This window comes from Accipiter gentilis, chromosome 31, assembly GCF_929443795.1.
Source record: "Accipiter gentilis chromosome 31, bAccGen1.1, whole genome shotgun sequence".
NCBI classification, from domain to species: Eukaryota; Metazoa; Chordata; class Aves; order Accipitriformes; family Accipitridae; genus Astur; species Astur gentilis.
In genome coordinates this window covers 17,971,406-17,984,265 of record NC_064910.1, presented here as the reverse complement: position 1 = coordinate 17,984,265, position 12,860 = coordinate 17,971,406, and positions in this window count along the sequence as shown.

Here is a 12,860-nt window from a genome sequence, read left to right as displayed (position 1 = left end):
AGGATGCCAAGACAATATTCCAGGCATGCAAATGCATAAGCTCAGAGATCTCAAGGAGTATTGCTTAGGCATCTTTCTGCAGCACCTCAAAAACCAAACCAAAACAAAACCAAACCCCATTTGTGTAGTACCAAGTACTGTTGCAGTTGGAGGAAGGGCACTTCCAAACCCTACTTAAATTTTTCCCACAGCATTCTTTGGCATAAAAAATTATTGAAAATTTGTTGCTTCAGCAGTGAAGATCCTTTCTGATGCCCATCTACATTCAGCAGTATTTCAAAGAGCAAGCATTTAATGATCAAGCCCATCAGTGCCAGTCTGCTGGTTCTTCTGGCCAGTCTTTCACAACTCACTCTAATAAAGCAGTATTTATGATATTTGCATGCAACTGCAGAGTTCCAGCTGGAGTGTCATTGAAAGAAGCACAGACAATGATTCCTGCCGCATTTAAATTACTGATAAATTTGGACCACTTATCCTTTGCAGTCTTCAAACTTGTCTTACATCAAACCAACCAACCAACCCCCCAAAAAATCCAGCACACAAAATAGTATTTATATAATTACTGTAGGAACATTTCTGTGGTGGCATTCTAGAGAGCTCTACCTTACTCAGCTGAGTTGCTCAATATATTTGTGATACTGAGCAAGCATTATAAACTGCAAATATAGCACCTGATACTGAAAATAAAGCTTGAAAAGACTTGAGCTTAGAAACAAATACCTTTTCATTTCCAAAGGTAAAATTACTTCTCTTTCACTTATCTAATATTTCTTGGAGACCTCATCTTTAGAGTTCAAAACCAGAAATATCAAACTAGCCCGTGCTCAGGATGTTTCAGCAGGGCTGGAGATCATCTAGCAGATAAAACAAAGAGATCGTCTGAAATTTCTAGACCGAAGAGAAATGCTTTTGTGAACCTGAGCTTTCAGACACTGACACAGCACGAACCCGTTTGAAAATTTTCTCTCGCTCCCAAGCATCACCCATAGAAAGGGCAAAGCCATCATCGTTTGATGGAGTTTCTGCAGGGGGATGAATTACCATTCCCTCAGCCCAGCTGACTCCACACTTGCTCTTAGTTCTCAGCAGTCATGAGGTAAGAAATGGTAGGTTGTGTTTCAGTGAATGAGGCTTAACAAGAGAAAGTGGAAGACCAATAATTTATGGAGCAGAAAATGGTGGTAATTAACAAGCATGATAATTATCACCATCTAGCTATTTTGACAGGACATCTGGGACTGCGCTTAATCCAAAAGAGAAAAGCTAAAAGTATGCTGTGAAGCCTTTATGCTGCTGGAACTCAACAACGAAGCTGAAGACCACATACTCATCTTACACTTTCTTCTGCAAACTATTAATGTTTTCATTCTGATTTTATATATATATATATATGTAATATGTAAGGGGTCCAGGGAGACCTTACAGCAGCCTTCCAGTACCTAAAGGGGGCCTACAAGAAAGCTGGAGAGGGGTTTTTTACAAGGGCATGCAGTGATAGGACAAGGGGTGACAGCTTTAAACTGAAAGAGGGTAGATTTAGGTTAGATGTAAAGAATAAATTCCTCACTGTGAGGGTGGTGAGGCACTGGTACAGGTTGCCCAGAGAGGCTGTGGCTGCCCCATCCCTGGCAGTGTTCAAGGCCGGGTTGGATGGGGCTTGGAGCAACCTGGTCTGGTGGAAGGTGTCCCTGCCCATGGCAGGGGGGTTGGAACTAGATGATCTTGAAGGTCCCTTCCAGCCCAAACCATCCTGTGATTCTACAACTCCTTCTGATAACTCTACGCAGTTCACAAGAGGTTCTGGCAAGATATTCAGAAAAGGAGATATAGTTTTTCTGAAACAAGAGGATCGTATGCTTCTATGTCAGGGTGCTTACAGTTGTAACTCTAACAACATAGACAGTTTTATACTGAGATCAATTAAAATAGTGATGCACTTAGACTGAAAGGCAGTGACTTCATAAAAACCAGAAAGCCCTATAACAACATGGTCCAGTAGTTGTGGTAAGATGATAATGTTGGCATGAATGCATCATTTAAAAACAATGCAGTACATCTCTGAAGAATATAGATTATCCCAGATTTACTATAGGATCACTGCTCACTACTCCCAGCTGCTATTTTATAAGCAGCAGCCAATATATTGAGGAAACATTTTAGAAAGCATGAACTGCATTTCAAGTTCCAGTAAAATAATTGGAACCTTCTAGGATTTGCTTAATTATGCAATACAGTTAACCCTTAAGTCAGTGATTTAAGACTTAGGCTAAATATATGAGAAAAGCCTGTCATTTCATTTGAAATAAGATTTTTTTTCCACAGTAAGCATTTGAATTAACTTTTTTCATATTGGAAAACTCCTGTATGTTATGAAATTATGTTGCCCTGCCAAGTTAAGATGGTTTAATTAAATTTAAAGCAGACTTGCTACAATCGCCAGAGAAAAACAAGATATGAAAAGTGAAGCTGCAACAAAGAAATCTTCCTTAAGTCATTTTATCAGACCAGTGATTTTGAAGTCTATTAACAGCTGTAGGCCCAAAAAAGCATGTGAAATCATTCAGGCTGACAGATCCAGAGGTCCTTTATCACTAGAGGTGAAACTATAATTTCAACAACAGATCAGCCATTATACTGAAAAACTGTACTGCCAACAGCTAGCCAGTGGTCAAACTCCTTCTATGACATATTATAGAATTAAGTTATAGAATTATAGTTATTATAGAATTAAGTACATTTCAAAATGTACAACAAAGCGTTTACAAGAGGTTTGCAGAAATAAGGCTCGTTGTGCAGCAGCTCGTGCTATGCAGAAGCAAGCTGCACTGAGCACACACGCAAAGTCTACATTTATGACCTGCTAAAATACTGTGATTAACTGGAGGTCTTACAGCAGCCTTTTTCAGAAAACATACAGAAGGTCGACATTCATAACCTCTACCTCAAAAACGCAGGGTGCTGGCTGATGAGAAGGTTTGTCGGGCCACGGCCGTCCTACCGGCCCACTCCTCCGTGGCTGTCTGCAGCCGACGTCCCTTCCCTGCCATCGGGAGGGAAGCGAGCCCGGGCATGCGTCCCACACGCAACGCGGTACGGTCCACACAGCACCCAGGAGACGTGGATCAAGCCAGGGATTTTGAGGAGGAAAACAAAAAAGAATTTGTGCTGGAAAAAGCAGCATCTCTGGAATGGGGGAGCTTTCCATCCCACCCTACGGATGTCCCATTGCTATGAAGAAAAGAAGAGCAAAATGCAAGTGTGGAGAGGTCGGCGAGCCTCACCTCCCTTCTGTGACTGCATTACCTGAGTAACTTGCTGATTTTTTACATTCCTTCTACACCATTATCTGCACCATAAGTCAGAGACCCAAGGGTTAGATGTGTCAAGAGATTCAGGTTTTGCAGCGGCGAGCGTTGCAGTGTCCGTCTTCTCGGTGCCTGGTTGCTGAGTGCCACCTCCGCCGGCCGGCCAGGCACCGCAACAGCCCGGGCACCGAGACACCGAGTTCGCGACAGGCAGAACCGGGAGTGGGGAAGAACCCGGGTTCACCGAGAGACGCCACGGAGAGGCACCCATCTCACGGCCCACTGCCCGCGCGACGGCACCCGTCCGAATCACGGTTATAATGTTAGCCTCCAGGTTGGGTATCAGGAGAAATTTCTTCACTGAAAGGGTTGTCGAGCGTCGGCACAGGCTGCCCAGGGAAGCGGTGGAGTCACCGTCCCTGGAGGTATTTAAAAGACGTTGTAGATATGGCACTTAAGGACATGGTTTAGTGGTGGGCTGGGCAGTGTTAGGTTAACAGTTGGACTCAATGATCTTAAGGGTCTTTTCCAACCAAAATTATTCTATGATTAGCATCGGATTGGGATTTCTAGCCTGGAGTCCTCTCCTGCATTACAGCTGTACATTGTACTGGGCCCTGTGTAACACAGAGAAAAGTCATTACCTGCATGACAGGGAAATGGGAGGGCTTCCATTGTAACCAAATTATTTTGTATAGACCTCACTCGCTATCCCAGCCACCTTGATGCAGCTTTTACAGTCAGATTGTTCCCCTCTCTTCCTGTTGCAGTCGTATTCCTGAGTAAAAAGTAATTAAAGATTCAGTAGACTAGAAAGAAGCTGCCTAATCCTTTAACCAGTGGCTGGGAAACTTGATCAGAAGTACAGAGGCTTGGTTTCTAACTGCTGCTCCAACGCCTGTTCGTTAGTGTGCACAGAAACAAAATATTAAATACTCGGTGAATACAAGTACAAAAATCTGCATATCTAAAGAACTAGCTTAGGGAGTGGGGAGTGAGGATCAAAATTTGGGGTTTAAGATGCTAAATTACTCATTCCCATTTAGGGGACCTCAGGCTTTTATGAATTTAAGCCAATAGTGAATACGACAGGAATGGCAGACTTCAACCACCGGCTTTCCAGACTGAGCCACCAGACCGGCCTTCCCCTCCAACAGCCTCTCCCACTGCCCTGCAGATAATAGTGATTTATGTGCAAAGATATATTCATTCTTGCGACAACATTGCTTTGACTATTTGTCAGCTACAACAAAATTAAGCCCTTCCTGATTAACTATCCAACTTCATATGGCAGTTACAGTGCCTTAGACATCATCTTCCAGCAATTTTGCAGCTTGCTTTCCTCCATATTCCCACTAAAATATTTTCCAAGTTTCCAATACATGCATCTGTCTCTGCAGATACATTGGTTTATTGTTTAATTTTTCAGGGATCCATGAGAATAGAAGCACATAAAACTTTGCCAAGATGTCTAAAAAAAAAACCAAACCAAATAAAACCCATGTTACTCAGTGCAGGAAACAAAGATTTATAGAAAAGCAGATAAAAAAATAACATCTGAATCACTGCCTCAGTTTTTCCACCACTTTTTTGAATTTGTTCAGTGTCTGCAGAGACTCCAGGGTTTTGCTGAAGCCTCATCTCTTCCTGCCCCTGAAGCCAAGTTACATCTTTGATAATCAAAGAAAGGCTGCTTGTAAAAAATGCTTTTTCCTTTTATAAGTACTGGTTCCCTTCTTCAGGCAATATCCTTTGCTAGCCAGAAATCAGTTTGGTCATCAGTTTCTTGGCTACCTGCTCATCTGGCAGAGTATTATTTGCTTGTCCTTTACCCAAGGATAACAAACTCATCCAGTTTTGTGACCCTCTGCTAAATACAACAGCTTTTCCAACCTGCCCTAGGTGCGCCAAATCAAAACAAGGAGGTTATGTTGTAGATACGGAACCAAACAACACACACAGGTGGATAAGGATACATTTAGCCACGTACCAACCTGCCACATCACCGATGGATGCAAAGTCAACAAGTTTCACAGGCATACTGATTTCATTAAAGCTTTTGGTCGAGTGTCCTCCCACCAGCAAAACAAAACGCCAGCCAAACCTTATCCTTTTAAAACACAGGCACTGACAAAAGTGGGAACAACAGATTCAAAAAGTTTTGCTTTCTTTCCAATAGCGACCGAAAACAAAATCCTGAAGCCTTTCTGCGGTGAAACAAAACAGTTACGGATGCCTCTCCCTCAGGCACAGGGCGCAAGGGACCAAAGACTGCTGTTAAAAAACAATTTAAACTATTTGCCCCCGGTTACACAATGTGAGGCACGGTTACATAAGACGGTCCATGTCTCCTGATGAAATCAGTGTCCATAGGCTTCTGCGAAGACATTTGCATTTTTAGCCTTCTCTTAATCCACAAAAGAACCTTACATGTATCAAAGTTGCATCTTGTCCTTGAGTGCTCCTTTTTTCTCTAAACTCTCTAGTTTATTTGATGGTTTATCTGTTGTCTTCACTTTCTTTGCAGCCTCTTGATACCATCTGTGAATTTGATTGATGTATAAGTTTTCTTCTGTTATTATTTTAGGTCAGTTATAGAAAAGTAAGTATTAGGCTCAACACTAATCCCCAGTGAGCTCCACTTTGCTATTTTACCACTCATAATTGCTTTGGCTTGTGATTTTTCAGCCACTTTTGTATTAAAACTGCAATTATCCCTGTGTTGTTTTTTTAAAAAAAATTGTTTAAATTGGACTCCCTTTGTTGAATGCCTCAAATTTTTGCAGAAAGTTTTTTCCTTTATCTAGTGAAAGTACAAATGAGTCAAAGAATGGAACCAAGTTTCTTGAGCTTCTCTTCAACCCATGTGGCCCGCAGCATCTCTAGTTATATATAACTGCTTACACAATGATTACTTCTGTACTTACTGTACTGTACAGGCAGTATACATACTGTACAATTCTATACATAGCATACTTCTATACATACTGTATGGAAGTTGGGATACATAGGACTTGTCCACAGCATAACAAAATTTTACTGTTGACTAGCTATAATGACAGTTGCTTACTCTTCCATATTTGAAGATACAGATCTTTACTATCAGAGCAGGACCTGAAATTCCTATTCCTTACCTCCCTTTCTTCTTCCAGGTAAGATGGAATGAGAACTAGCTCAATATTTCTGTTTCCTTTTAAATGCTTGCTTGATATAAACGTTGAAAAATGAGGGGTAACTCCTCCTTCTAGGAAAAAAAAAATCTTTAATGTTTCCAGCCAAACATTAAGCATTAATTAAATATCATGTAAAGAAGTCTAGTGTGTGACCAGCATATCTTTCTCCTCTAGAATAACATGCTCTTAAAATAGCACAGTTTCCACCATGAAGCAGAGAGCATAGAAAATGCTTGATATCCAGATCAGCTGGACCCTTCCTTGCTCTTCATATCATCTTGTGCCTTGTCCAGCGTCACCACGAGATGACAGTACAGAAATTCCTCCACCCCGACCAGCCAATGACCACTGCTAACCTCAGTATTCAGGGCTGGATGGTACGCACATCTCCCTGTCCTTACAGGCAGCTGTACTTAACAATTTTCAAGCTATTTTTCAGAGGTAAGGGTGCTGACTTCACTTTGCTCTAGCACCTTTCAGCTAAAGCACAAGAAATGTTACAAGATGACTGGAAAAACACCTAACATAACCCTGCATTCAAGGAAATGGTGTTGTCAAACTAAGGGAGAGAAAAGTTTTTTTAAAATATTTTGACTGATTTGCCTCTTGTGCTTTCATGTCTGCCACTCATAGTTCCACAAGACTTGTCAAATTCGTTTTGCGAAGAGGAAGATGTGAATTTTCTTCCTGTTTTGCTCCAAGATGAAATCAAGGAAAAGGGAGGTATCTGCAGGATTTTTCTGTAATCTTTCCATATGCTAAATATTTCTCCCTCTGCACTTCAACAGCATAATTAAGAAGTCCTCATTTAGAATTTGAATCTTTAATCATGGTTTTCCTAATAAAATCCTCTCTGGTTTGATGGTCTTCATGTTAGTTCTCCTTGAGTGAACCCCAAACTGATTACATGAGAGGGAGCATTACCCAATTATTTAGAGAAACAACTATCAAATTACACACGAAGATTGAGCAGCATATGGCGATTCTGTTTTAATCCTGTACTCCAAAGTCTAAATCCCAGGTAGGGGACTACAGTCGACTTGCAGCTATACTACCTTGGAAAATGAACTTGTCCTTACAGATTTTCATCATTTCATCCACAGTAACAGAGAAGCCTACACCCATCCCAGCTTAGAAAGCATGTGTTACATGTCCCCAAAATCCACTTGTTCACCACATTTCTGAGCAGTTCATCAGCATTTCTGTACGTTCTCGGCTCCGTAACACTCGCTCCCATCATTGCCCCTGCAATGCCACCCTTGTTTGCTGAAGCACTTGCTTACTGAGCACTCTACTCCTGGCAAGCAAGTCTCCCTTGAAGCTCTTCAATGCAGGGAGCCCAATTTCTTACCATTTCCTTCCATCTATCTCAGCACACAGGTGTCCCAGATGGACTTAAGGAAACAATATTGGGGTTTTGAGATTTGTTAGCTCTGATAACTGCTCACAAGTCTATTTGGAAGAGTTACTAAGCACATTAACAGCAAAGTTCACTCCACTCACTGTATAGCTTCAAGCTTCATCTGATCTCCAGTATAAGACTAAAATAGCTTCAATATTGTTTAGACAGTCCAAAAAAAAAAAAAAAAAAAAAAGGCACTACAGAGAAAATCTAAACCCTGCTTCAAAATGCAGTGTTATGTTTTTCAGCCCAAACGTCCATGCAAATAACAAACCCGCAGCTGCCTTCATCAGAGCTTCGTGCATGGCCTGAAGACCGCTGATCCTAAGCAAAACTGCAAGAAACCCCGTGCTGCATCCAGCCTCTTAAATCCACATGGTGACCCACTGCTTACCTGTCCTCAAACTCCTTCCTAACACCATACAGACCACACTCCCACCTCGTACGCCAGCTATTCTCCCAAATCCAAACATGGCCTTACAACGTCACCTCTTCTAGCCCGCCACCGCGTTGGCTTTTCCCTCCACGCCAGGCAGAGACAGGTAAGGCAGCCTCACAGCCAGGCAGTCTGTGTGCTGCTACCCAACCCCAAGGTGTCACTGACCACCGAAATCCCCATCCGTGGCTTCAATCCACAAAGTACAAAAAAGCACGGCTGCTTTCTCGCCGATGCGACAGGCTAGGGGAGAAGAGTGGCAAAACCCTACCCAGGTTGCATCCTCTACTGGTTTTGCATTGTAGGCTCCTGAACAGAAAAGCAATGATTGACATGAGCATTTAAAAATCACGTTTGGTACAGGACTGGAGAAGAAAGGAGTCCTACACTGAGAAGGATGCTTGAGCTGGTGGGGTTTTTCTCCCTAAGCAGTACTAGGTTTCTCAGTGCTTTAGCAAGAGTTGCCGTAGGGTGTGCTGCATAGGATCTCTGCTCCGGGATCTGAGAAAGCACAGGGTTCACTGGCTGGCTGCGCTTACCAGCATGACACCAGCAACCACACTCTAAATATTGCAGGAGAGGCAGGCAACACCATAGTGTTGATCCTCCCTACTCCATGCTTTTTGTTTGCCTGCTTTCAACTGCACATTGTGTACACATTAACCAGTTATTTGCCAGCTCTCTCCCTCCACAGTTAGCAGTTACTCTTCACACATTCTGTGCATATTTCTTTTTTGCAAGCTTCTCTCTTTCCTCTTGTGTCACAGGTTTCTGAATGCTCTCGTCGTAGTAACTAGGTAGAACAGCTAACCTCTGCTGGGGTTGGAGCGAGAGTGATCTATATTTACAAAAATCCCCTAAATAAAGGGGAGCAAAACGATGAAGTAAAAGTTCTAGAATGCCCCAAATCAGTTTGAATTTATATTGATAGTACAGGGAGGCAATCAGCCCACCTAGATGTGTGCGCATGCATCTGTGTTGAACTCTTGACTCTGGATTATCTCTCTAAGCAGCAATGCTGTGGCTCAATAGCCCGTGTTATATACCTTCTCCAAGGCAAAATCAGTCACACCCTGGAAGTATTTCTTCTGTCCAAGTACTAGAGAGGAAGTTCAGATGTGGTAGCTCAGCTGCCATCCTCTATAGTTGTTGGGCTGAATCCTACCCTACCTGCTGGAGCAGCAATGGAAAGAACAAGTTTTGGGTATTTTTCGTTCTTCGCCAGAAGAAACCAAAAGTTCAGATTTGTAGTGGGACTTTGATCCGCTCCAAAAGCTCACAAACCTGGGCCCAGAATTCCTCAGATAAATCGCTTCAGTATCTCCTAGCCGGCTGGTGGCAAGGCTGTCCTCTCTTGTTGAAGCTACAAGGCATGCAGAAAAGGAATCCAAGAGCTGCACAGGGAAATCAGAACAAGCGAGTAGAAATATTACTCTCCAGCTCAAGGAGGAAGAAAATCCTTCCAGGTCTGTGGCTCTCGCTGCCCTTTCTGCGCAGCGAGACAGTGTTAGGAGCTATGCAGAAGGTGGCCTCGTGCAGCAAGGTCTGTGGAGTGCATGGAAAACCTCTCAGGTTGAGCAGTTATCAAACCCAGATCTCCCACTTCCTAGTCAACTTTGAAAGTAATATATCAAAGGCACGTGCCCCCACATTTCCAGTCTGCTCCTCCTCCCAACTTTTGTTACAGCGGCTACTCTTGCTGTAACGTGGGTTGCACTGCCATTGGCGAGATGCGTGCATCCTCCAGCAGGCGCAAGCGCCAAGATTGATGCTCAATCTGTGCATCCTAAATGGCCTTGCAAACCTGACATGGGTGCTAAAAGCTCAGTTCAGCTTTTTAATATTTAAGTAACTTCACTGGGAAAACTTAAGCAATGACAGCCATGCAGGTTGCCGTACTAGGTTTGGAAAGAGAAAGGATTTGTGGATTTCTCCCTTTGGCTTAAGCGGATCTGACCTCAGTCTAGATCTTTCTTTAGACACCCACTGTCTTTGACAGAGCTGGGCCTAAGGCAACAGTGACAACTTGTCTCTTTCATCGCAACCAGAGAGAGACAAATAATTCAACAAGTGGGTCTAACAACATAACAACATATTAGTCTTGCACGTACAGTGTAGAAACAGCGGAGTTCTCGTCTTGCTTCCTGTTTTCTTCCGATGCATGATTTCATCAACTTCATCATCATGCACGGGGTAATTCTGTTACTATGGTAAACAATTTATCTCTCTCACTTTATTAATAGTCATTCCAAACAAGTGAAAAAAATTGAATCTACAAATTTAGATTTATGCCTTTGGCAAAGGCAGACTGTTTTGTAGATTAGCAGATATAACCGCCCTACCCGGAAAACCTTGCTATCCGAGGCTTGTGTTATGTTTGCACAGATGTTCACAAATAAATTCAGTCTGTGATTATTTTCAGATTAATGGCATCCTGCTCTATTAGAGCATTGCCAAATCATCATTTTATTGCCAGTCTTGCAAGGTTTTGTGCTTTTTTTTTTTTTTTTCTAAAGCTCCAACTCTAAAAGACATGTGATTAGCCAAAAAACTCAGTTTTCCTTTCTAAAGTCTCAAGCAAGCCTTGTCGCAAGCTTGACTCATGTTACCCTAGGGGCCCAAAGAACAGGAGTTAATCTTCACATTTTCTTAATCACTCTCAAGACTTTTAAGGGTCTGACTCATGATTTCTAATGCCTACAGTTAGCAATACTGCATATATATTACATGTGTCATATCATCCATCTGCCAGTAAGCAAAATCTTTATGAAATGTCCAATTAGTTACTACTCACACTGTTTCTAATAAGTGATTTTTTTTAAAAATGCACAAATCTCTGATGCCAAAGAAGTTAGATCACTGCAGTAGTCACTCACAGCAACAGAAAATAAATTCCTCATTAATCTGATTAAAAACAATTAGTAAAATCTACCTCCTACTCAGTCATGCATGTGAAACCTAAACAGAACTACTTGAGATTTCTTAACTCAGCAGCCTACAAAACAGAAGGTTGTAAGGCATGAAAACTCTTACTAAATATCAGCCATGGAAGCATTTGCTGTACTGCTGTCATTACAATACAAGTGTAACAGGCAACATGTGAAGGTTTATTCCATCTGAGGAGTCTCTGATGGCATGCTTACCAACGCCCCCAGCCCACCAGTGGAACACCGTGAGCACCTTCTGCGTGGGCTGAGGGCACTTTGCAATGAGCTGCAGGTGACTTTCGTCTTTCCACCGAGACCAACACCTTTGCCAGGTCAGCCATGTGGCAGCAGATTTGTCGTATACTGTATTTCTAAGAAGCTTCTGCAAAAAGAAGGGCAGAATACCTTCTTGCTCATAACGTGGCATGGTAGCGTTTCTATGTTTAAATCAAGATTGATGGCGAAATTTGATGTTTTGATTACTCATGTTGACATTTAATCAATTTTACACTTTAGAGAAAGGCCCTCATTTACAATACTGGGCATCGAGTAACCAAGACAAAGCAGAAACCCACATTTAAAACAGAAAACATAGAAATATATACAGTAGAACCAATTTCAGGCATATTTAAATTATCCGATAACTTGACTATATATTCGCACTATTCAATTCACCTTTCATTTTGGCTCTACTTTCGAGCCTACAAATAAAATCCTAATTATATTTAACACATATCTGATGATTGTACCTCAAAATGAATCACAAAGATCTAAACACTTAAGAAAACTATGTGCAACTTGCTCTAGTCTGAGTCAGAACCATTCTCCTCCTCTCCACAAATCTCATGAGCATGTTTTTGTAATTGTCTAGACTACTAGAAAAATATAAGCAAGGAAAGACAAAAGGGAGTCAAGTAAGAAAGTACTTGGGAGATAGTTTTGTTTCAAGGACTTTAAAAACTTAATTATCAGATTGGTAATTATTAATGGCTTATAATTAAAGACTAGAGAAAGTTTAATAAGTTAAAACATCTACTCAACATTCAAAGATCTTAGAGGCACAACCGGTACACTACTGCTGTGATGGAAATGTCGGCTGTTCATTTTGCCAGGAACTAAACACATTTATCTCTACATTTCTCACTATATAAACACACTTTGTTTTCTGGCATCACACTGAAATATCCCCATGAGCAAACATATTGTATGATTCAACACTTTAATACCTGGGTTTCTTTCCCCGAGAAGTAGATCCAGTGTCTTTCACTGGTAAGAGAAAAAGTCACTCTCAATTAAAACCTTCCACCATTTCTAGCAACAAAACAGGAGAGAAATTGCTCCGTTCCTTAGCAGACACTTTTAAAGGTCTGTATTAGCGCCAGGATTTATCAATTTGCATCCCACAGGTTTGTTCACATGAGAGCGACCACTCCCAACTGACACACAAGAGGTACATGCACTTTTTTGCCTTTTTTTTTTAAAACAGATTTCTCATTTTCATCTGTGAGCTCATGTTTATACTTCACTGATTTTATTCAGCTTGCTATAATCCTTAGCCTTAATGCAAAAAAGTCATCTGCTATATGAATTAGAAGGGGAAAATACATAATGCAT